The following is a 21,963-nucleotide window of genomic DNA, read 5'->3' on the forward strand; positions in this document are numbered from 1 at the left end:
TTTTTCAGTATCTAGAATTTCGGAACTAGTCACTAAACTATAGATCGTGCTTCTAGATAGTATGATCGCTGAAGATTTTGACGAATTTATAACTCCTATGCTGGGATCTCCGAAATACGAGTAAGTAATATAGGATTTTCCAGTACATAAATTTCCAAAACTTAACGCTAAACTGTAGGTCGTGCTTGTAGACAGTATGGTCGCTGTAAATTTCGCAAAATATTATGTAGCTTTTCAGCTCGAATCTCTGAAATACAAAAAAGAAATACAAGCTTTTCCAAGAGTAGAATTTTGAAATAGATCGCCAATTTGTAGACTTTCAATGAAGCTAACTTCATGGACGCTGTAAATTTTGCAGATTCCATAACTTTTCAGCTCGGATCTCCGATATACGCGTATGGAATACAAGTTTTCACAAGTATTTAGAGCGACTTCTCTTCATGAAAACGAGGATTTTTTGATATTTTTCGCAAACTCAGATTTTCAATAAGAAAACCCGAGATCTTGTGGGTTACCGAAAAATTTGCAAATCGAACAAAACTGCTAGAAATAAACAAAGCACCGTTCTCACAACAGTTTGTACTACATAATTGGAATGAACCAGAACATTACTCCATCCAAGTACACTTATTTGGTTATTAGAGCAACGGTTTAGCTAGTTTTCGAGGCGAATTTTCGAGTTTCATTTTTAGTTTAGATTTTCAATGAAGGACTTCTGAGAAAAAAGTGTAGTATTCAGAACACCAAACGGTTTGAAACTTGATTCATTGCATTCTGAGCGAAGTTGAGTTACTCGTAAAATCTGTAGGGTTTTAGAAGGCATTCCAGTTAGATCGACCACTTGAGTTTTCTTTTAAAGTCAACTGAAAGCGTATTCCTTTTGGGAATGTTTCTGCCCAATCCGTGTATATTTTACTTCTTTACTAAATTCTACGAATTAATGATATAATCTTAAAGTTTATTGATCTCATTTTCTAAGAACTACATCGCATTCAAGCCCTCAGATCAAAGACAAATTGGTTATGCGTTGGGTTTGAGGAGCACAGTACGTCTCATAAATATGACATCATTAGTCCTTGTAGATGTTTTTGCCCTGGAAGGATCTCAACGTTAATCGATGAAGATCATTGGAAAGACGAAAATTCTTAGATAGGTCCTTATAGGTGTTGTCGTCTAAGAAAATTTTCAAAAATTTTTGGATGAAGATCATTTAAAATGTCTATTGTAGAGCCTAGATTACTCGTTTAGTCCTTTATTTGCCTAACTGGCTCTGCAAGTATAGCTACTAATTCGAGAAGCAAGTCGAAGTGGGTTGTTCTTTTGACATCCATCAACGATTGCTACTTCCACCAAATCTCAAAAAAATATCTAGAAGTAAAGTTCTTTTAGTAGCGAGCAGAATGCGTTGCCATTCACAAAACAACCACAGAAACGCTCGAATACGAAGAGTGACATAGACCAAAATATTTCAATGAACGCCTAACCGTTGATCAGCGCTGCAGTCAGTCAACGCTGTCTAGTATTTTTATGCATTTGTCACAACATTCCGTCAGATTGTGGTGCACGAGGCCGCACGAAACGGAAGAAACGAAAAGTGTGTGATCGTGCTAAATTTAGCGTCACAGCATCCGTAGTCAGAGTATATGCGGCGCAGAGTCATACGCGCGTTCGCTGACTATTTTCATGTTGTTTATGTTGTTGTTGTTTTTATATGTAGAATTCTAAAGTTCAACAGCCGTTGTGCGGTGCAGACAGACAGACAAAACAACGCGTTGCTGAGATGAAAAACTGTTTGCGGCAAACTTAGCATTGACTCTGGGTGGGATGTGTGCTGTCGGGGAAGCTATAACGTCTACTAGTCAGACACGGAAGTGGAAAAATTCTTGTCTGTCTGTGATGCAATAGCATGTTTTTTTCCACGTCTGTTTATTTTTATATTTATGTAGTTGGCTGGGATATTTCGGTTTTCCAAGAACGCGTGTCGTACATGAGTAGGTGAGAGCTCGCATACAAATTGCTAAACAAGAACCGTTCTAATGCATGGCACTTTTCGAGTAACGCACTGATCTTTTTTCCGCGTTGAAAGTCGGAAATGAATGCGGAAGCGACTAGCGTTGGTATATTTTTGGAATAAAGAAAGTGCGTATTTTAGAGTTTGTATAACAAGATAGAAGGAATTTCGGTGCGATCACGTGAGAACTAGCCTTAGAATTATACATCGGAGTATAGCTGTTCCAAAAATAGCATTGGAAGTTGTAATAGTTTAAACTTTAAGAAAATAGAAATACTTCGTAAAAAAATAAATATATGAAAGTGCCGAGATCGCAGCAACAACGAGGTCCAAGACAATTATAGTAATTTTAAAAACGATCTAGAATGATCTTAAGTCAGACCCTCGTCGTGTGAAACACTAGTAACTTTAGTAAAAAGTGTGGCTCTGGGAGACTGTGATCGAATTTTCGATTCAGCGCTGATTGGGTATCTGAAAGGCTTTGAATCTTTTGGAGTGTACTGATACGTAGCAGTAACGTATTCTTTAGAGAAGGATTAAGTAGTAACGCAACCTTTTTCTGAACGTAGAACTTTTAAACAAGTTACATACATAGCTGCCTTGGTCAACACTCTTGATCGGCGGAAAATATAAGTTTGGTTTCATTACTCAGAATCGATTGCCTTATGTTCCAGCAAGCACGCTTTGATCACCTATACTAATGTTAAATAACTTCAAACATTATAACAGCGCTGATTTGCTTTCGGTTTCGGTACGAAGACTTCCAATATTTCTCATAAGTCACATATATACATTTTTGCACACAGTGAAAGCTTCTCACACTTTGCTGCCAACAAAACTAAATGGAAACGAAAGTATTATGGAAGCTCTGAAGGAAGTTTTCTCGTAAGTAATTTTTTCCATCTTTTTCGGCAGAAAAATGAAAGGTACTGCAAAAGCTCTTGAAAAGTATACCTCGAAAATGTTTGTCTTACATATCCGATATCCAAATAAAGGTAACCGAAAGTATTTGACAAGTTCTGAGGTAGCTTTTCCGGAAACAAAGCTTCCCACGCACTTCTGATAAAAAAAAATTCAGTGTAAATGAAAGTTTTACAAAAGCTCTAAAAGAGTTTTTCTCGGAAGTAACTTTTTCCATCTTATTCGGCAGAAAAATTAAAGTTACTCGAAAGTACTACAAAAGCTCTGGAGAAGTATATCTCGGAAAAAGATTTTTCTCACTTATCCAACATTCACATCAAAGTTAATGGAAAGTATTCAAGAAATTCTAAAAACGTTTTACCGAGAAAAAAGCTTCTCACTCTTTTCTAACAAAAAAATTGAATGTAACTGAAAGTATTACAAAGCTCTGCTGAAGGAATTTTTCTTGGGAGTAACTTTTTCCATCTTATTCGGCAGAAAAATTAAAGTTACTTAAAAGTACTACAAAAGCTCTGGAGAAGTATGTATATCTCGAAAAAACATTTATCTAACTTATCCAACATTCACATCACAGTTAATCGAAAGTATTTAAGAAATTCTAAAAACGTTTCACCGAGAAAAAAGCTTCTCACACTTTTCTAACAAAAAAATTGAATGTTACTGAAAGTATTACAAAAGCTCTGAAGGAATTTTTCTCGGAAGTAACTTTTTCCATCTTATTCGGCAGAAAAGTTAAAGTTAAGCGAAAGTACTACAAAAGCTCTGGAGAAGTATATCTCGGAAAAAGATTTTTCTAACTTTTCCGACATCCAAATTAAATGTAATCGAAAGTATATAAGAAATTCTAAAAAAGTTTTCCTAGAAACTTCTTCTGACAACAAAATTAAATGTAAAGGAAAGTACATATTACAAAAGCTCTAAAGGAACTTTTGTCGGAATTAACTTTTTCCATCTAATTCGATATACATATTCAAATAAAATGTAATCGAAAATATTTAAGAAATTTAAAAATAGTTTTACCGTGGAAAAGCTTCTCACATTCTTCTGCCCTCAAAATCTGTGTTAAATTCTAGATTTTTTCACAAAACAAGCGCTACTGGTGCCTGGTGGGATTGTTTACTCAATAATTGTTAGGATCTCATCTCAGCGCCACAGCTGTTGTACGCCTAAAAATAGGTGACATTTGTATGTAATTAACGGTAAAAACTTGCTAATGCAGCCATTGCAGGCGTCAAACTGGGCGCGTGGGTTGTTATGTGGCTTGTGGGTTTGTGTCAAGCTCGGCGCTATTTTTAACAGCGTTGCGTAGGCATAACCTTTTGTTGCGAAATGATTAGCACCTATTTATATTTATACCAAGAACATAACATATTTTACAGTTATTTATAAAATAATAAGCAATACCTTAAAAAGAATTTAAAAAAATCAAAAAATATGTGAATAAAAATTTTTCTTCATAAAAAAAATTTATAATTTAAAAAAAAATCAAAAAATATGTGAATAAAAATTTTTCTTCATAATTTTTATTCACATATTTTTTGATTTTTTTAAATTCTTTTTAAGATTTTGTTAAGATAATTTTTTTAAGTTATTTTTTCTCCAATTAATTTAATTAAATTTCAAATATTTTCTTATTAAATATAATATTTTTATTAAAAAAAAGTAACTACTTAAAAAAAAACAAAAAAAATGTAAATAAAAATCATAATAAAATTTTTTTCGGTCGAATTTTTAATGTTCTTCGAAATTTTTTGTGATTGTATCGTCAATTTAATTAAATTTCCAAATTTTTGATTTCATTTTAGTCTTTAAAAAAATTTCATAAGCAATTTTTGATAATAATATTTCATAAATTTTCTTTATAAAAAATAACTTTTTTAGCTAAAAAAAACTATTGAAAAAATATATGTAAATAAAAATCACAATTAAATTTTTATAAATAATTTTTTTCATTCGAATTTTATTATGTTTTTCGAACTTTTTTATTGTACCGCTAATAATTTTTAAATATCTATACTTTTCATTATTTTAAACTAAGAAAAAAGTTTCCGAAACAGTTTTTCATAACCGTTTTTTTTTTTATAGAAAAAAATGTTAAATTTTCTTTATAAAAATAATTTTTCGCTGCACTTACGTGTTATAATCCAAATTGCTGGCGTTGGCCGTGTGTAGGTGCGCCTGTTGCTGTTGTTGCTTTAACTGCTGTTGATTGCTGTTGCAAGTGGTTGGCATACTTTGCATATGCCAGTGATTTTTATGAAAATTTTATAAAATTTTTTATATGAAAAATTTTTAACGCTGTTTTTACACCGTTTTTTTATATTTTTGATTACGAAAATTTTTCCGTTTCCAAAATTTTTTTTTTTTGCAAGACTCGTTTTGCAAAATTTTTTACCGAACTAGAAATTTTTCGTTTATTTGCTCAAATGTTCACACACTCTTCATTAAATGCCTGCAAAGGAACATAATTTTTATTGATTTTTTGCCTACTTTTTAGCGCTCAGCCGCCATAAGGCATTGTATTTACATATTTTATTAATTCGTGTGTCCTTTTTTACGCGTCTTCCAGCTGTTTGCTGGCGAAAGCAGAGAAAATATTGAAAATTACGCGTGCTTATGTATGTGTATGTGATTTATTTGCAGGTGTGTGTGTTTGTGTATATATGTGTAAGGCGATGAAAGGACGTCAGCTGAACTTTGCTCACACGTTGCGTAGGTGCTGCTTGAACCCAGCGAAGAGTTGCCTTAATTTCTTGTTAGTTGTTATAATAAAAAGATTTCTACCTTATAGAAAATTTAATGTTTGCTCTAACTATAATTTTTTGAAATAATAAAGTTGCCATTGTGATTACGGCGGTTTAGAAAAAAGTTTTAGATTTCCTGAATCATCGATGAGCTTATTGTTAGGGTCTCAGATGCATGTTGAGCTGATAATTGTGATCATATTGTGATTTCATGGAGAGTAAGAGTGAAACTTTACTGTTCTCTAACCAAAACTGCAGCAATGAAGATCCTTCTTAATAATCTTGCCGGTTTCAAAACTTCAAAAGCAGTCCAAAACCTTATTTTTCAACAAGAACTTATTAAGATCCACAGAAGGTTTGATAAGCTTTCATAAACTTTGTTAACTTCATTCCCTATGAACTATTTCCGCTTACGGATACAAGTACATAATATGTCTTAGAACTAGATACTCAAATTCAATATCTACTTTATATTATTTCTGAAATTAATCAATGCGAGCGGTCGAGATTGTCTATCGATCTATGACTCTATGAGCAAAATGAAAAAGAAGTAAAGTATGAAACCATAGTACACTTCGGCAAGGTCTAAACATAAAGCGTTGGATTACTGTATAGCAAAGAAATCCGGAAGGGAAAGCAAAAAAGGAGTGCTATGCAGTGCTTAGAGCTATTTACTTAGGTCTAGATTATGGTAGAAATACTCCAGTATTTAGGCGAGGTCTTTCCTGATTTGAAGTAACACGGTGCTAGGAACACCCGACCGTCTCAAAACATGATTTAAAGAGTTTAAAACGATCCATTTGATGCCAATTTTCCTTAGATTTTGATTTATAGAGTTTAAATCGATCCAACTACGTGTAGATGCTCAAAGCATACCGGTTTTTGAGATAATCGGTTCCTCTCTATAACTTACTCCTAGCTTTATATATGTACATATTTGCCATTACTCGTATCCTACTACATATGTGCTTCCTTTTTTTGCAACTTGGAACACATTTCTAAGAATTTCCAATAAGAAGCCATGAACACCTAGGTAAATACCTATGTATATGAGGGGCCACTGTGGGCTTTTGTGAAAACAAGCCAACCGCTTGTGGGGTTAGCGCGGCTCAATGGCTGCCGACGCTGTATACCGACTGGAAAGCGCCGACAACAAAAATAGAAACAAAACGAATGAACGTGTAAAGCGAATAGCGGTAATGGAAGTGCAAACGTATACAATGTGCGTTAGAGCATGAGCAGGGTGATGAAAACTCCAGCGAGAGCGAAGAAAAGCCAAAGCACACACACAAGCACGCGTATATACACGATATATACAAACCAAGGGGGTGGCAGTGAAAAACTTGTAGGCGAACGAAAGAAAGTAAAAGGAAGCAATTAAGCAGCGGAAAACTGTGAAAAACGAAATGGGAAAAAAGAAAATATGGAAAAGTGAAGAAAAAACGGTGAATAAATGTTTGGCATTTTTGATGGATGTTGGTGATGAAAATGCTCTTGTAGGGATTCACGCTGCGCTGCGCCGCTAACATACACACATTCGTGCTTTCATTCGTTTTTCGTGCGCTTTCTTTTGTTTTTTTGTTGAAAATTTTTGCTGCGAGCTAATTGTTGGCATTTTTAAGCATTTTTTTTCTAAAGCGAAATGGAAGAAAAAGTGTAGAAGAGGCAGCAAAGGCAAGCAAGTAGTAAGCGAAAAAGAGATTCGCAAAAAATTTACTATAAAGAAAAGCGAGTGGAAATTCGGCGTAGCGTAGTAAAACTAGTAGTAAAAGTGTAGTAGTAAGAAGTGTGTATGTTTTTTCTTATTTTCCGCATAGTTTCGGGTTGTTTAAGGGCTGTTGCCGATAGTGAAATGTTTTGTATGTGCTTGGGATGGCACAAATGTGCGAGTAGTAGTAAATTTGGTTGAAAATTTTTTCTGTTTTTTTATTAGTATTTTTTGACATTTTTTTTGACATAATTTTTGCATAAATGGCAAATAATTTTATTTTTACATTAATAATGAAGGAAATTTTTATTCTTTGTAGTACTTAGTTAGTAAATTGTTTGAGAACTTCTAAAAAATGTCTGAAATCATAGCAATAATGTTCCCAATTTTGGACTTATGCGTTTCTTGATGATCTAGTTTTAACAAAACATCTTAGGATTGCATGAAAACGAGTGCTGAATACTACAGAATGGACATTAATGAGTATTTTTGATAAAAAAAATTGTAAAAATAAAAATATAATTTTTATTATGGAAAAATTTATGAAAATGAACAATATACATATACATATATTTCTTTATAGAAAGAATCTAAATAATTAATTTTTTAAAAAGTGTATTTTTCTTTATAAAGAGTATACATATATGTATGTAGTATGTGCATACATTATTTTCCTTTTACAAAATTTTAATACATATTTTGTTTAGAATCAAAAAAGTTCTGAATACTATAGAATGGTTAATAAACATTTTTGATAAAAAAAATGATAAAAATTAGAAATATTTTTTTAGTTATAAAATTATAAAAATTAAAAACATACTTTTTACTGTGAAAAAATTTATAAAAGTTAAAAAAATTTACTTATACATACTATGTATATAACTTTATAAAAAATATATACATAAATACATAATTTTTTTGTTATAAAAGTTAAAAAAATATTTTTTTTTTATTTTTTTATTAAAAATATATTTTTTTTAATTTTTTTTTTTTTTTTGATTAAAAAAAAAATATTTTTTTATTTTTTTAAAAATTTTTTTTTAATAACTTTTAATTAAAAAAATATTTTTTTAAAAAAAAATATATAAAAATTAAAAATATATATTTTTCTTTAAAAAAAGATTGTACATAATTTTGTTTTTATAAAAAAATTAAAATATATTTTTTTTACAAACAATTTAAGGATTTAAGCATTTTTTTATAAAAAATTTACGATATAATTTAAAAAAAAAAATAAAAATATATTAAGCAGAAACAATTAAATTAAAAATATACTTTTTATAAAAAAAAATTTATAAAATTGTGGTATAAAGTATTTGGCTTTCAGACTCCTTTTTTTCGAAACATCGAAGGGCATAAGACGTTGTTGTTGCCAATGGGTGTATTGGCTATAAATTTAACGGTTAGATAACCAGTAGTTGCTTTTCTGAATATAAATGCGAGGCCCCGCGAGTAATTTTGACCTCACTGTCGGCAAAATAACCTATATAGAGGTTAGTTATAGGGCCTGCAACTTCTGTGACACCAGCGTATATTATCTAAGCCATTTATACGATTTTGGAGAGCAGTAGAGTTTTTTTTTTGGGGGTATAACTAGAGTAAGCACAGATGTGACGCATGAACTTTCTGGGGTCTAAAACTGTGTTCTTCTTCTTTATTGGCGTAGACTCGATTTTACAAGATAGCTCTTCCAAAAGCTAACAATACTTCTTTCGAAATTTATTTTGCATTTGTAGAAATTAACCTCAAATTGTGGCCTTTTCTCCATAATGCAGACTCCAAATGTGTGTTTGCTTCCTTGTAGATCAAAATTAGAACGTAACGGATTGTAAAAAATCGCTGTAATCGGCAGAAAATTTGTTGCAGTCTATTTTCTAGGTTATAAACATTTCGAATTGGAAGGCAATTACTTAAAAATCCAATTGGAACGGTAAAAATGGTTTGATTTCTAGCCATTAAGTAGGTTTATAGGGACTATTAGATCACAGCATAGTCTACTTCCTGCTGTTAAAGCCTTTAAAAGCTATAAACAGTCCTTAAGCAGCTCTCAAAGCATGGATTAGATTTGCCTGAGTCCAATACGCCTTTTCCAATACGCAAAAACAATTTGAAGATTGAGTCTCTGTAGAAGAAGCCATCCGAACTGTTTTATGAGGGGTACAATTTTTAGACTTTGGTATTGAGTGCTTCGAATACCGCAAAGATTTGCATCCCAGCTATGCTACCTTGGCATATATTTCTGGCATAAAAAAGGCTTTGTTTAAAAATGCGGCAGTCGTTTGGCGGCGGCTAGTCCGAACTTTTTAGTCAGTTATCAACAAAAAGTGGCATAGCTGCTAGGAGAATCGGTATAGAAAATATTTAGCAAAGGTTTTGAGAAAATATTTAAAAATTTTTCATAGAAAAATTTGTTTCATCTATGAAAAGGTTTAAGCGTCTTTTTAGTGCGAAAAATTTCTATACAAGTTGTTTAACATTTTGATTTTGCTTATCACACGCTATTTTATTAAATTCGGTTTTTTTTTTAATATTGTTAGCTCAATGTTTGCCTTTACTATATTCTGTTTAAAGCTTAACACGAGCAATGTTTGGCACTCTCATTGTATTTACATACAAAAATGCTTTTATAATTTATTTCGTCAATATTTTCTTTCATATTAGCGTTTACGCACGACTCTCTGCTGACTGCGTACGCTTCAGCACACATTTTCCAAAAATATTTAAACATTTCAAAAAATTACTAAAATTTTTTCTTAAATTATTTTCATATTTTCACGATTTATTGCATTTGCTCAATTCTCTTTCACACCGCTTTACACATTGAGGTTATGTATCCAGTTATCCAGTATGTAGTATACACCGCCGCGCTCAATATAAATTTTTCTCAAATTTTCTCAGCTCGATCGGAGCACAACGCTTAAACCACGCACTGTACGCTTGAAATTTTCACACGAAAAAATATTGCATTGTATTTTTCAGCAATTAAGTGCCACTTTGAGAAGCTTATTTTTGCTAACAAAAAATTCACTTTGCTTTATTTTATAAAATTTCTGAGAATTTATATTTTTTATTTAAATTTTCACCTTGTTTTCAATAAATTTTGAGAATTTTTCTCGCCAGGAAAATGAATCGCTCAAACACCGCCGTGAAAAACGCCGTAAAACTGAGTTTCTGCCTGCCTCTGTGCCGCAGTTGCTGCCGTTTCGACGCTACAATGTCGCTTAGCTGTTACGCTGCGCTGCTGCCAACGCGCTAACAGGCCTGGAAAAGCGTATAGCAAACGCAAAATATTTCACAGCGGCAGCGCAGTCGGCGTCACTGTTACTGGCTGTACGTTGCTTGCTGCTAGTCGCCTTACCTTTGTTTCGGTTGCATGCCGGAAAAACGAAAATCAAAATGGCCGCTGCCAGTCGTATGCTCGTACGCTTGCTCGCCATTAATATAGCGGGCATGTGTGCGTATTGTATGTGTGCGCATGCTTTCGTATGTGTTCGAACGTATAGCATTATACAGCCATATGGCGTAGCAGCGCGTTAGCGACGTTGACGCTCGCTTAGCATTTGACTTAGCATTCGCCTTATTCTGTTTATAGGTTTGCTTCTTCTGTCGCTTGCGAGCACAGTCGACGGCGGCCGGTAAGCGAATTGGAGAGCACATTAGCTGTGTGTGGCGTCGTCAACAGCCAATTTTCCGAACTGTACATATTTACAAACATTCAAACTTCACAACGGCAGCTATGTTAATATGTATGTATGTACATACATATCTACATACATATGTATGTAAGTACACATTATTAACATAGCTTACATACATGAATTCTGCGAAGTACTATGTCGATTTATAGTGGCAAAAAATATTTTAAGCAATTTTTTATTGAAAAAATTAAATAAATTTTTAATGCACAGTGGCACAAAAATTTTTTTTTTTGAAAAAAATATTTTTAGCAATTTTTTTATTGAAAAAATTAAATAAATTTTTAATGCACAGTGGCACAAAAATTTTTTTTTTGAAAAACCTTTTTTAAATTGTTTGACCTACAGTGGCACAAAAATATTTTTTTGTAAAAAATTATATAATTATTCGGACATACAGTGGAACAATACGTTTTTTTGGTAAAAATTATAATTAATTTTTTTAGCCCACAGTGAAGCCAAAATATTTTTTTTTTTTTTGGAAAAAATTATATAATTATTTTGACGAAGAGTGAGACAAATATATTTTTTTGGAAAAAATGTTAAAAAATGTTTGATGTACAGTGGAACCAAAATATATTTTTTTTTTGGGAAAAATTATATTATTATTCTGACGTACAGTGGAACAAATTTTATTTTTAGAAATTTAAATAAATATTTGACATACAGTGGGAGAAAATAACAAATACTAAAATTAAAAACTCAAAAAAAAAAAAAAATACTGATTAACAGTACTACAAAAGTAGCAAATATATGCAACTACTTTTGTGTGAGAACATTTTTTTTTTATTTTAGGTTTTATAGCAAATTTTCTTATTTGAAAAAATAAAATAATAATAAAAAAATAAAATAATTTTTAATTTAAAAAGGGAACAAAGCAATTTTTATTATCAAAAATTAATAAAAATATTTCTTAAAATTAATAACAAAAATTTAAGGATTTGTTGGTAAAAAAATATAAAAAAATACTCACCCACAGTCGTATACTCTGTGCAAAAAGTCATATAATATATTTTTAATCAATTTTTGTAGCCTAACGTACCACTGTGCTTATCAGTTCTTTGGCCGAGCGCTTTAACATTTGCTGTCCGCTTACAGTGCCTTTACAGGCAGCTACTACAGCGTAGGTTGCTGTTCGACAGCGGAAAAGTCGGTTTGGAAAATTTGACTGGAAATGCTACAAATACAAAGAAACAGCCTAGATACATACACAAATTGTATTTTTACAAGTAGGCGCTACATATACAGACAAATTTACATACACACACATGTGCGCATGTAAAGGAAAAGCAAACTGCGCGTGAATGAGAGTGGGTGTGCTCAACATTACGAGAGTGGGAGCGCCAATAAAGGGAGTGAGAGAGTGACATGCATACATAGGCACATATATGTATGTATATACATACATACACATGAAGAAATACTCATACATATATGTACATATACGCATATACATACATACATACATACATCTACGCTTGTATGGATGTATGTACATATATATACACTTTGAGTCGCAGCGCATGCACTCAAGAATTTTCTTAACTGTACATAGTAAAATATATATATATATATGTATATGTATATGTGTGTGTGTTTAATGCATTCACATATATACACACGCACATGTTTCTTTGTGTTTGCAGCGTCATAGAGCGGCAAGCATTCGCCTAATTTCCAATTCACTCACAAAGCATTCGTATTGGAAACTATTTGTTTGCACACAGACAAACATACATACAAACATACTTAACTACACACTCACACATATGTACATAGAAAACAGCAAATTCTTTACTATTATTTCTTTTTCTAAATTTTTTTGTCTTTTACTTTTTTATTTTTTGCCTTCTTTTTCCGCCACTTTCCTTTTTCTATTTTCCATGCTAGCATTTTATTTTTTATTTCTTTTTGCTTACTATGCCTAGCTTCGTTGGCGGCATTGCACCCATTTTTTGACATTTTGATGTTTGTAGTTTCATTACATTTAATTATGTTTCGTTCGTCTAATCTTCGTTTCCTTTCTTCTTTTTCTCTTTCAGTAATTATCATATTTACACCAACTAATGGATTAGTTAAAGCGACAGCGCAGAAATCTAGTAAGTACCTCTGTATATTTATAAGCATGTTTATACTCACAACTCCATACAACTCTGAACTGCTCGCATAATATAGAAACCAAGTAGCTTCGGGATTCACGATTCAGTCTACTTTCAGTCAATGTCATTTTTAAGAAAATCTTCTTTATATATTTTACAATAGAAGGAGTGTTAATACGAATACTTTTATTCGAAAATAGACACTTTGACATTCTGAGAACCTCTACACAGTGAAAGAGAGAATGGAGCAGAACGAACATAATTCCTCCCGAGCGTAGAGTTCTCATGAGGGCCGGATGCTCTACAACATTTTTCTGCAGATTTGTTCTATACCAATTCACTACAATCAGTTCCGAGCTTCGGTGTTCTCTCTAGGGGCCAGCTCCCACTATACTTACTTGGCCGTCGTCTGTAGGTCGGTGTTAACAGTTTTTCCGAAGATAATTTTAATTTACTCTATTATTATTTTAACTATTTTGAGATAAATTAATTTTCTTACTATATTAATCGCACTCCTTCTATTTCAAAACACATCTATGATATTTTGTGCCCAAAAAAGCAAGTTCCTCTGTACTTTTACCTTCAGAAATCTCCATATTTTGACAGAAGCTTTGCAAAGCACTTTATAACTTTATTCTAACTCAACAGTCGTTGCCAAATTGTCGTCTATTAGATCCGAAATGAAAGAAAACGTCTTTCATTCGTAAGTCGTGCTTATCTTTGAGTTATCAGTAAAACACTCTCTCAGTCGTCAAATTTTTTTGACGAACTTAATAGTAATATAAGTGAAGTACGTTCTAATTTTATTGAAACTCAAACAACCGCCTCCCAATTGTAGTTTTTTTAACCCAGATAAAATCTTAGGTTAGGTTAATCTGCTAGGTCAATAAGCTACGCATAGACCAGTTTTGGTCGTTTAGGGTTCAGTTTCTATGTCCATGAGGAGTAGTCATCCTTTAGGTTACCTGCGCTTGACACGAATTTTTAACAGACTCTGTGTCCTCACTATTGATACCTCCTCCAGTGTAACATACCGAGGGGACTCCAGGTGTTTACAGCATAGTCTTGCCAATGTAGGACAACTACACAAGAGATACTCCATTGTTTCTCTGATGTCTTGTTCTAGATATGTTCTGCATGTTTTCATCATGATCCTACAGTCTCTTCCATCGAGTGCCCATTAGGAATTTTGTGTACTTTCAACCCACCGTTTTGCACATGACTTTTGCATCCAGGTAGCTCGTTCTAGAGAGTTTTTATTTTCTTTACCATGCTTCTGTTCAGATCATGAGTTTCCCAATGTGGATCACATTTTCGGTATGTTTCTTGTCAGCCGTCAACTACCATTTGAAGCCTTTGTGCCTGGCACCCAGTAGGGTGAAGTCTGCTTCTGGCAACACTTTCCACTGCTGTCCTGCTTCCAAGACACTTCTGTCCGATATGCGATATGAGGTTACTATATTGATTACTGCTTGGCCATCTACGTAGATGTTGAGTCTGGAATTGTCTGCAGGTGCTTTAGAAGACACCTCCGCGGCTTTCGCAATCGCAAAGACCTCAGCTTGAAATATACACCCAGATTAAAGAAAACATATTCATTTTCGAAGGTCCAACCTCCCCTACCAAATGGTTGAGATTTCTGAACGCGAAGCGTATAGATCCCTCATCAAAACTTCCAACCAACATCAAACTGAAACATAATAGTTTTTGAAGGTCAACGCTGACATTGAGTTGTCCAGCAAAAACCCTGTCTGCCTGTGTATCGTCCCATTTCCTCAAAAGGTTGTATTCTCTAAACGACTACAGTTTTTCAAAAAATACTATATTTTATTAGAATCCGACTTCCACATCCTACCATATCTTCGAGATTTTTGGAAGCAAAACGTATAAATTCTTCACTTCCAGCCAAACTATCCATGCCTTGAGATCGACTGCTGATGAGAAGATTCTTCTCTAAGTAAGAATTTCCAAAACATGCAATCTGAAAGCCATTTAGCTCGGAATACGTCGTCTATTACTATTGTACTATTCTATTACTATATGTACGCCTTTGAAAGGTTTCAAGTAATCCCATGTAGTCAGGTCCTTCTCCACCTGGTCTTTCTGAGGTCTTCGCCTTCCTCTGCTTTCCCCGGCGGATATTGCGTCGAATACTCTCAGAGCTGGATGACGACATGACCTAGCCAGCATAGCCGCTGTCTCTTAATTCGCTGAACTATGTCAGTGTCGTCGTATCTTTCATACAGCTCACCGTTCCATCGACGCAAAGAATGCCAATGCGCGAAGGGCCATAAATCTTCCGCAGAACCTTTCTATCGAAAACACGTAACGCCGACTTATCAGATGTTGTCATCGTCCATACCTTTGCATCATATAGCAGAACGGGAACAATGAGTGACTAGGTTTTTATACCTCGACAAAGGACTTTACTTCTAAATTGCCTACTCAGTTCGAAGTAGCACCTGTTACCAAGAGTTATTCTGCGTTGGATTTCAAGACTGATGTTGTTGTTGATGTTAATGCTGGTTCCAAGATAGAGGAAAATATTTAGTCAGAAGATTAGAAAAGCTTATATCACTGACTGAGGTTCTGTCAATCCCAAAAGTCACAACCTGAAACAAATTTAACTCCTTAAGATTAAGTAAAGGTTCTCTGATTGAACTATTAAACTGTTTTTCGGTTTTGAAAAAAATAGTTTAAAGATGATAGAATAGATTAAATATTTCAAAATTAAGGTAGACAAGTTTGAATTTTTTTTAGAAACCTTTTTTTGAAAATTTTTTTAAAAATATTTTTTAAAATATTTTTTTTGAAATTTTTTTTTTTTAATTTAAATGGAAATTCCAAAAATAGTACACAATATATTGTTTTTGCATTTTTTTCCCACATAGTGCAATTTGTATATATGTACATACATACATACATATGTGTGATCGCAATTTTTCTAAGCTTCTAAGATTTCACTAATATTTTTTCAATGTCAACACCCTGATCTCTGTGCGCACTGCCAACCGAAAGGGGGAGAAATTGCAACCCCTATTTCATAGGTAATAACTCAGCAGTCAAAAAGTGCGTACATGAACTGCTGTCCCACACGCAGACCGGTGTCGATGACTGCCAGCAACTAAGCACACACACACACATAAACGTATATGTTATACGCATCTAGTCATACGCACAAACTGCACGCACATTTCTAATATCCGATACGCAGAACAGACGAACAGGCGCACAGCACGAGAGCAGCAGAACGCACAGCAAAACTAGAAAATAGCAAAAGTAAAAATGTAATTGAAGTGCAAAAGAAATGAATGCATTGAGCGAAATCAGAAAATCATGCAGCACCACCAGAAATAGCAACAGCAGCAACAACAACCACAACAAAGTGGGCGAACAGCAATAAATCTAAAATATACGCACAGCGTCTATTTTCATGGCCACGCCACACCACACTGTCCCATTGTCAAATACAGGGCACACGCATACAAATGCAAAGAAAGAATTCAAACAGCTCGAATGGCTGCATACAGCTAGGCATAGGGTGGATGCGCGCAGTTGCAGAAAGCCAAGCTGTAGCTGCGATTGCATGTGTGTGTGTGTACGAAAATGAAATAAGGAAGGAAGTCAGCAAGGATATGCGTTTAGGCCGATCCATATATACATACATACATATGTAAGTATGTGTGCGTGTGTGATGCGTTACATGTGCCACCACTGTAGCGGTGGTGGTTGTACTGTGCGTAGTGCGTACATATACCGCTGCCGGATAGGCCCAGAACAGGGTGCGTGCACACGCATACTCTGCCACGACAACGCCTATGCTGACGGTGGATGTTTAAGTGTTTACATTGTGGCATGGTTAAGCCATTACGCGGATTTCGCTGCCGTTAGCAACGGGCACTTCGCTACACCGCTTATGGCATAGTAAAAGTTTGTGCAAATAAATAGTAGCATGAACTCAATACAAAAATAGACGCGTTGAAATGCGTAGAGCGCGTTGCGTAGCGTAGTTTAGAGTCTAGTCAGCTACGCTAGCAGCGTCTAAGCGGTTTAGGGTGGTTAATTTTAGCGCGCATGTTGTTGTTATTGGCAGTTTGTCGTTGAAAGCGCCGCTATTTTTCTTTTTTTCACTTTTCAAAGCTCACCGCCTTGCTCCGGTTGACCAAGAAGTGGCACATGCCCACAAATACATATGTTACGTTCACACCAGGCGGTAAAATTAATTTCAGTTGACATTCAATTTAAAATCTTTTGCCAAAATTTGCGCACATTTCATTACGCAACTGTTAAAATTTGCATCCTTTTTGGCATCCTTGAAATATGTTTTTGATTTCCTCTGCTGGCAGTCCGAAAAAAAGTTGCTTGGTAATATATGTACATTAGGGTGTTTTTTTTTTTGAACTACTAATTTTTTTCAGTCCCGTCACGAAATTTCCTTGGAAAGACCCTAAAAAAATTCCCTGAAAACTTTAGCCCTTAATATTAACATTAAGAACTGGACCAAGGCCTGTAAAAATTTTCCATAGAAAATACACTACAATCGCGAGTTTTTATCTTTAAATTCCTACAGATCAGAGGTATTTTATGGCATCGCTTTGGCTTTAGACGCATATTTCTCAAAATTGTTCACTCTACAAAAATGCTCAGTGCAACAAAGTCGTTACTCACACCGGCGAGGTAGTACGGGGCTCTAAACCTAATTTTTCCAAGCATTTCGCATTTTTTTGTATATATCTCGTAAATGATAGGAGCTATAGAAAAAATGTACATGGCAAATTTGTAGGAAATTTTATTTGCTATAAAAAAGGTTCGACGTCAAAGTCGCTATCATTAATACTTCTCGAGATACTCGGCTTTTTAAGTAATTTCATGACGGGACTGAAAAAAATTAATAGTTCAAAGAAAAAAAAACACCCTAATCTACATACATACATACATATGTACATATTGTATATTCTCAATTATTATGCGAAAGAAATCCAAAAGAATATTTAAAGAGTCATGTCAAACTAACTACGCCACTACTTTCTCATTACATGAATAAAAATGTATATGTAACTGTTTCGTGTTTTCAATGTCCTTCGAACATATCTCGAATGTCCAAAAAAAGAAATAATGAGCAAATATAGGGTAGTCGAAAAAGTTTTTTCGTATTTCTAAAAACCTGAACTTATTTTTTTTTATATGAACCAAATATGTACCATTTTGTTCGACCACTTTTTGCCGCTTTTCTGCTAGAGACACTGTTTCATCAGCGTAAAACTTTTCTGTTTTCTTGGCGAATAACTGCGACAAGTAATTTCCACAGACTTCTTCTCCAACTTTACTCCATTAAAAGATTTCTGCATTGACCGAAACAAATGGTAGTCCGATGGTGCAAGGTCAGCGCCCCAGCCAAGCTCTCCCAGTTTTTGTCGAGTCATCAAAGATGTGTGTGGTCTAGCGTTGTCCTGATGGAAGACGAAGCCCTTGCTGTTGATCAGTTCTGGCCGCTTTTTTCGATTGCTTGCTTCAATCTCATCAATTTTTGCGCGCAGTAAATGTAGAATCAAACGTTCGACCAGGCTGGAGCAGCTCATAGTGGATGATTCCTTTTCAATCCCAGCAAACACTCAGCATAACCTTTCGAATCGTCAATCCTGGTTTTACGATCATTTGTTGAGCTTCACCACGCTTGGACCGTGATCTTTTTCGCACATTATTGTCGTATTTGATTCACTTTTCGTCTCCTGTTACCATTCGCTTCAGAAATGGTTCGATTTCATTTCGTTTCAGCAAAGAATCGCAGATGTTAATTCGGCCCATTAAATTTTTCACAAACAATTCATGTGGTATCCAAACATCGAGCTTCTTTTTGTAGCCAGCCTTTTTTAAATGGTTCAATCTCGTTAGATGATGAATGTTAAGTTCCTTAGCGACGTCATGGCTGCTTATGTGACGGTCGTGGTCAATCTTTTCCATAAATTAGTCGACTTTTAAAACGATAGGTCAACCAGACCTTTCACATCGAAATTTCCAGAACGGAAGCGACCGAAATATTGTTGTACTACACGAACTGACACAGCATCGTCTCCATAAAATTCACAAATTTTATTGGTGGATTGCGTGGCATTCTTCCCTTCCTTTCTTTATAAAAAATTTAATGTAAGCTTTTGCTATAGACACCTTTGTCGATATTGGAAAAACTGAGATAGTCGATTTTCAAGAGCTTACCATGAGACGAATTTCTCACTAGCAAAATCGCTCGCCATAGACAGGAAAGGACAGTAAGCAGGTTGTGCCAGATCCGAACTTTGCGGCGGATCCATAAAAATCTCCCTACCAAGCTTACAAAGCTGATGGCGAGTAACTGTCGATGTGTGTGATATCTACAATTCATCTGCTATTAGCCAAATCTAGCCGGCTCTGGGCGATTACTTCCTTTATTACTTCGTCAGCTGGTATCTACGTAAAACATTCCGGTTGGTGATTCCCTGCCAACCCGACCGTCAAATCTAACTTGTCCACCGTTTGCGACGGCTCACAGTGTTTCAACCAAGACCTGTTTCGCCTGACATTGTCCTAAATGACCCACTTTCCATCACCGTTTCAGAAATGGTTTGATTTTGTTGCTATTCAGCAGTGATTTGGCAGTGATTCACAGAGTTTCTCCATGAGGTTTTTATGTTTTAATTCGTTTGTATAGACGGGTACATCGAGCTTCTCTTGGTATGCAGTCTTAATTTAATACTTCCAAAGCATGTTTAGTGTAATGCTTAGCTGCTGAACAAACGGAACAGTGCCTTAAGTATCTTACCTAAGCATTATCGATTCTTACTTGGAATGTTCTTAGAAATTACTTTCAAATGCCTCTGAAATGTGGTATTTTCCGTTCTCCTCGATTAAGTATTACCCAAAATATCACCAATTCTAGCATGACTAGCTATATTACTAGGGCTTTGAACCTCATTTTACTAAGAAATTCAGTTCTGTTAGATATCTTCCTTCCTTCAATACACTTGTGCCAACGTTTCTTCCAATACTCGAAACAGTTGATAAAGTCAATTTCCGGAATGGCCTTCAATGCGCGGAGCGATTCACGTCTAATAACTTCAATTATGAGTTTGGTAAATAGCCTGAGATCACACGGAGCTAATGGTGGTCGAATGGCCGAATATGGTGGTTGCGGCACTATTCAAAATGTGGCGAAAAACTCACGAAGAATCAATGGAGTATGTGATGGTGTATTATCGTGATGCAAAAGCCTAGAGTTGTCAGCTCATAATTCCGGCCTCCTGTTCGAATAGTATCGCGCAAACGACGCATAACAAACAAATAGTATTCCTTGTTGACAGTTTGGATGGTCGCAAGGAATTCGGAGTACACCACACCTCGATAATCGAAGAAAACTGTCAACATAACCTTGATTTTTGATCTGCTTTGAGGTGGTTTTTCGGCTTTGACTCACATTTGCTACGATATTGGGTCGATTGATCGTCCGTTTTCGGGTCGTAAGCATAGAATCAAGACTCAGTAATAATAAGTTTCATGACAACCTGGTAGTCGGAAAGCGTTGTTTCACAGACGCTGTTTTTCGAAAAAGTTGAGTGATTTTTGAACTAAGCGTGTTTTCACTTTTCTTAGGTGATTTTCACTAATACTTCCGATGTTCTAATGATGCCAGTAAGATCACTGACTGTTCGTTGTCGATTCTCAAGCATCAGTTCTTTTATTTTATTGACGTGTTGATCAGCAGAGGATTTTGATGGTCGTCCTGGACATAGTGCGCCATCCACGCGTTCTAGACCCTCTTTGAAAATCAATCAAAAGTACTTGATAGCGACACAGCAGTATCAACGGAGGCCTTTTCCAACATTCTGAACGTTTCGGCGCCAGAAATTTGATTCCGTAGACTAAATTTAATGGAACTTTTTTCTTGAATAATTTCGCTCATCGTAAAAATCGTCGAATGCATTTATGTTTATACTTTAGAAAGAGAAGCGTTTACTAAACACTAATGATTATTTTGTTGTGAAATTTTGAAATTTGGTACAGGCTTCACTGACAGTCATTTCTAACTAGAAAAATAAATATTTCGGCGAATGGGTTTTTATGCGAAATTTAAATTAAAAAGTCTTACTATTTTTTGCCCACAATAGAATGCATACTATGTTTTTAAGTTCTCAATCAGATCATGGAAATAAATGAAATATAAATATTGTTGCTTCAAATAAAATTGTAATAAAATTGTTGAAACCATCTTACTTTTATGTTTTACCCAGCCCGAAGCTTTAGTCTTCACTATGCTATCATCATCCCCAAAGCATGTGTCATCCGCCGCCAGTTTCTGTTTTGCCGTTATGTGTCCTAACATACATTATTCCTTAATTTCTCCTCGTGCAAATTAAAAGGTATCCTTTTTCACTTTTTTTTTCAATTTCGCCAATTAGCTTAAACCCCTTAAACCCACCGGCTTCCAAATCATAAGTGTAATCCAGTGTAAACAATTCTCTTCCAATTAAATGATTGCGAATTAATACAAGAAAAGACGGGAAAAAAGAAAACGACTCTAAGACACATTGCCACCTTTCGAAAATGAAAGGTGTGCGCGCAAATATATCATAAGGACAATTTGAAGAAGATTGCAGCTGTCTGCGCAAAAGACAGCAGACCACCAACAACAACAACAAGCAAGCGCGCTAATAAAAATTTCAACTGCCGTAAAGGTATCCCAAATGCGGACATTAAACCCGAAATTAAGTGTGCTGTTTTCGGTTTTTTGTGAGCAAATTGAAATGAGACTTGC

The 21,963-nt window shown here is 34.7% G+C and overlaps 1 long non-coding RNA gene across 1 annotated transcript in view; it reads left to right on the forward strand.

Moving 5' to 3' along the window:
- Positions 1 to 21,963, forward strand: part of LOC126760423 (uncharacterized) — a 132,932-nt gene that overhangs the window by 95,612 nt on the left and 15,357 nt on the right. The window contains exon 3 of the long non-coding RNA XR_007667198.1: positions 13,122 to 13,178. This is a non-coding gene — a long non-coding RNA (uncharacterized LOC126760423). The remainder of the gene's footprint in view (positions 1 to 13,121; positions 13,179 to 21,963) is intronic.

Source organism: Bactrocera neohumeralis, chromosome 5 (genome assembly GCF_024586455.1).
Source record: "Bactrocera neohumeralis isolate Rockhampton chromosome 5, APGP_CSIRO_Bneo_wtdbg2-racon-allhic-juicebox.fasta_v2, whole genome shotgun sequence".
Taxonomy (NCBI): domain Eukaryota; kingdom Metazoa; phylum Arthropoda; class Insecta; order Diptera; family Tephritidae; genus Bactrocera; species Bactrocera neohumeralis.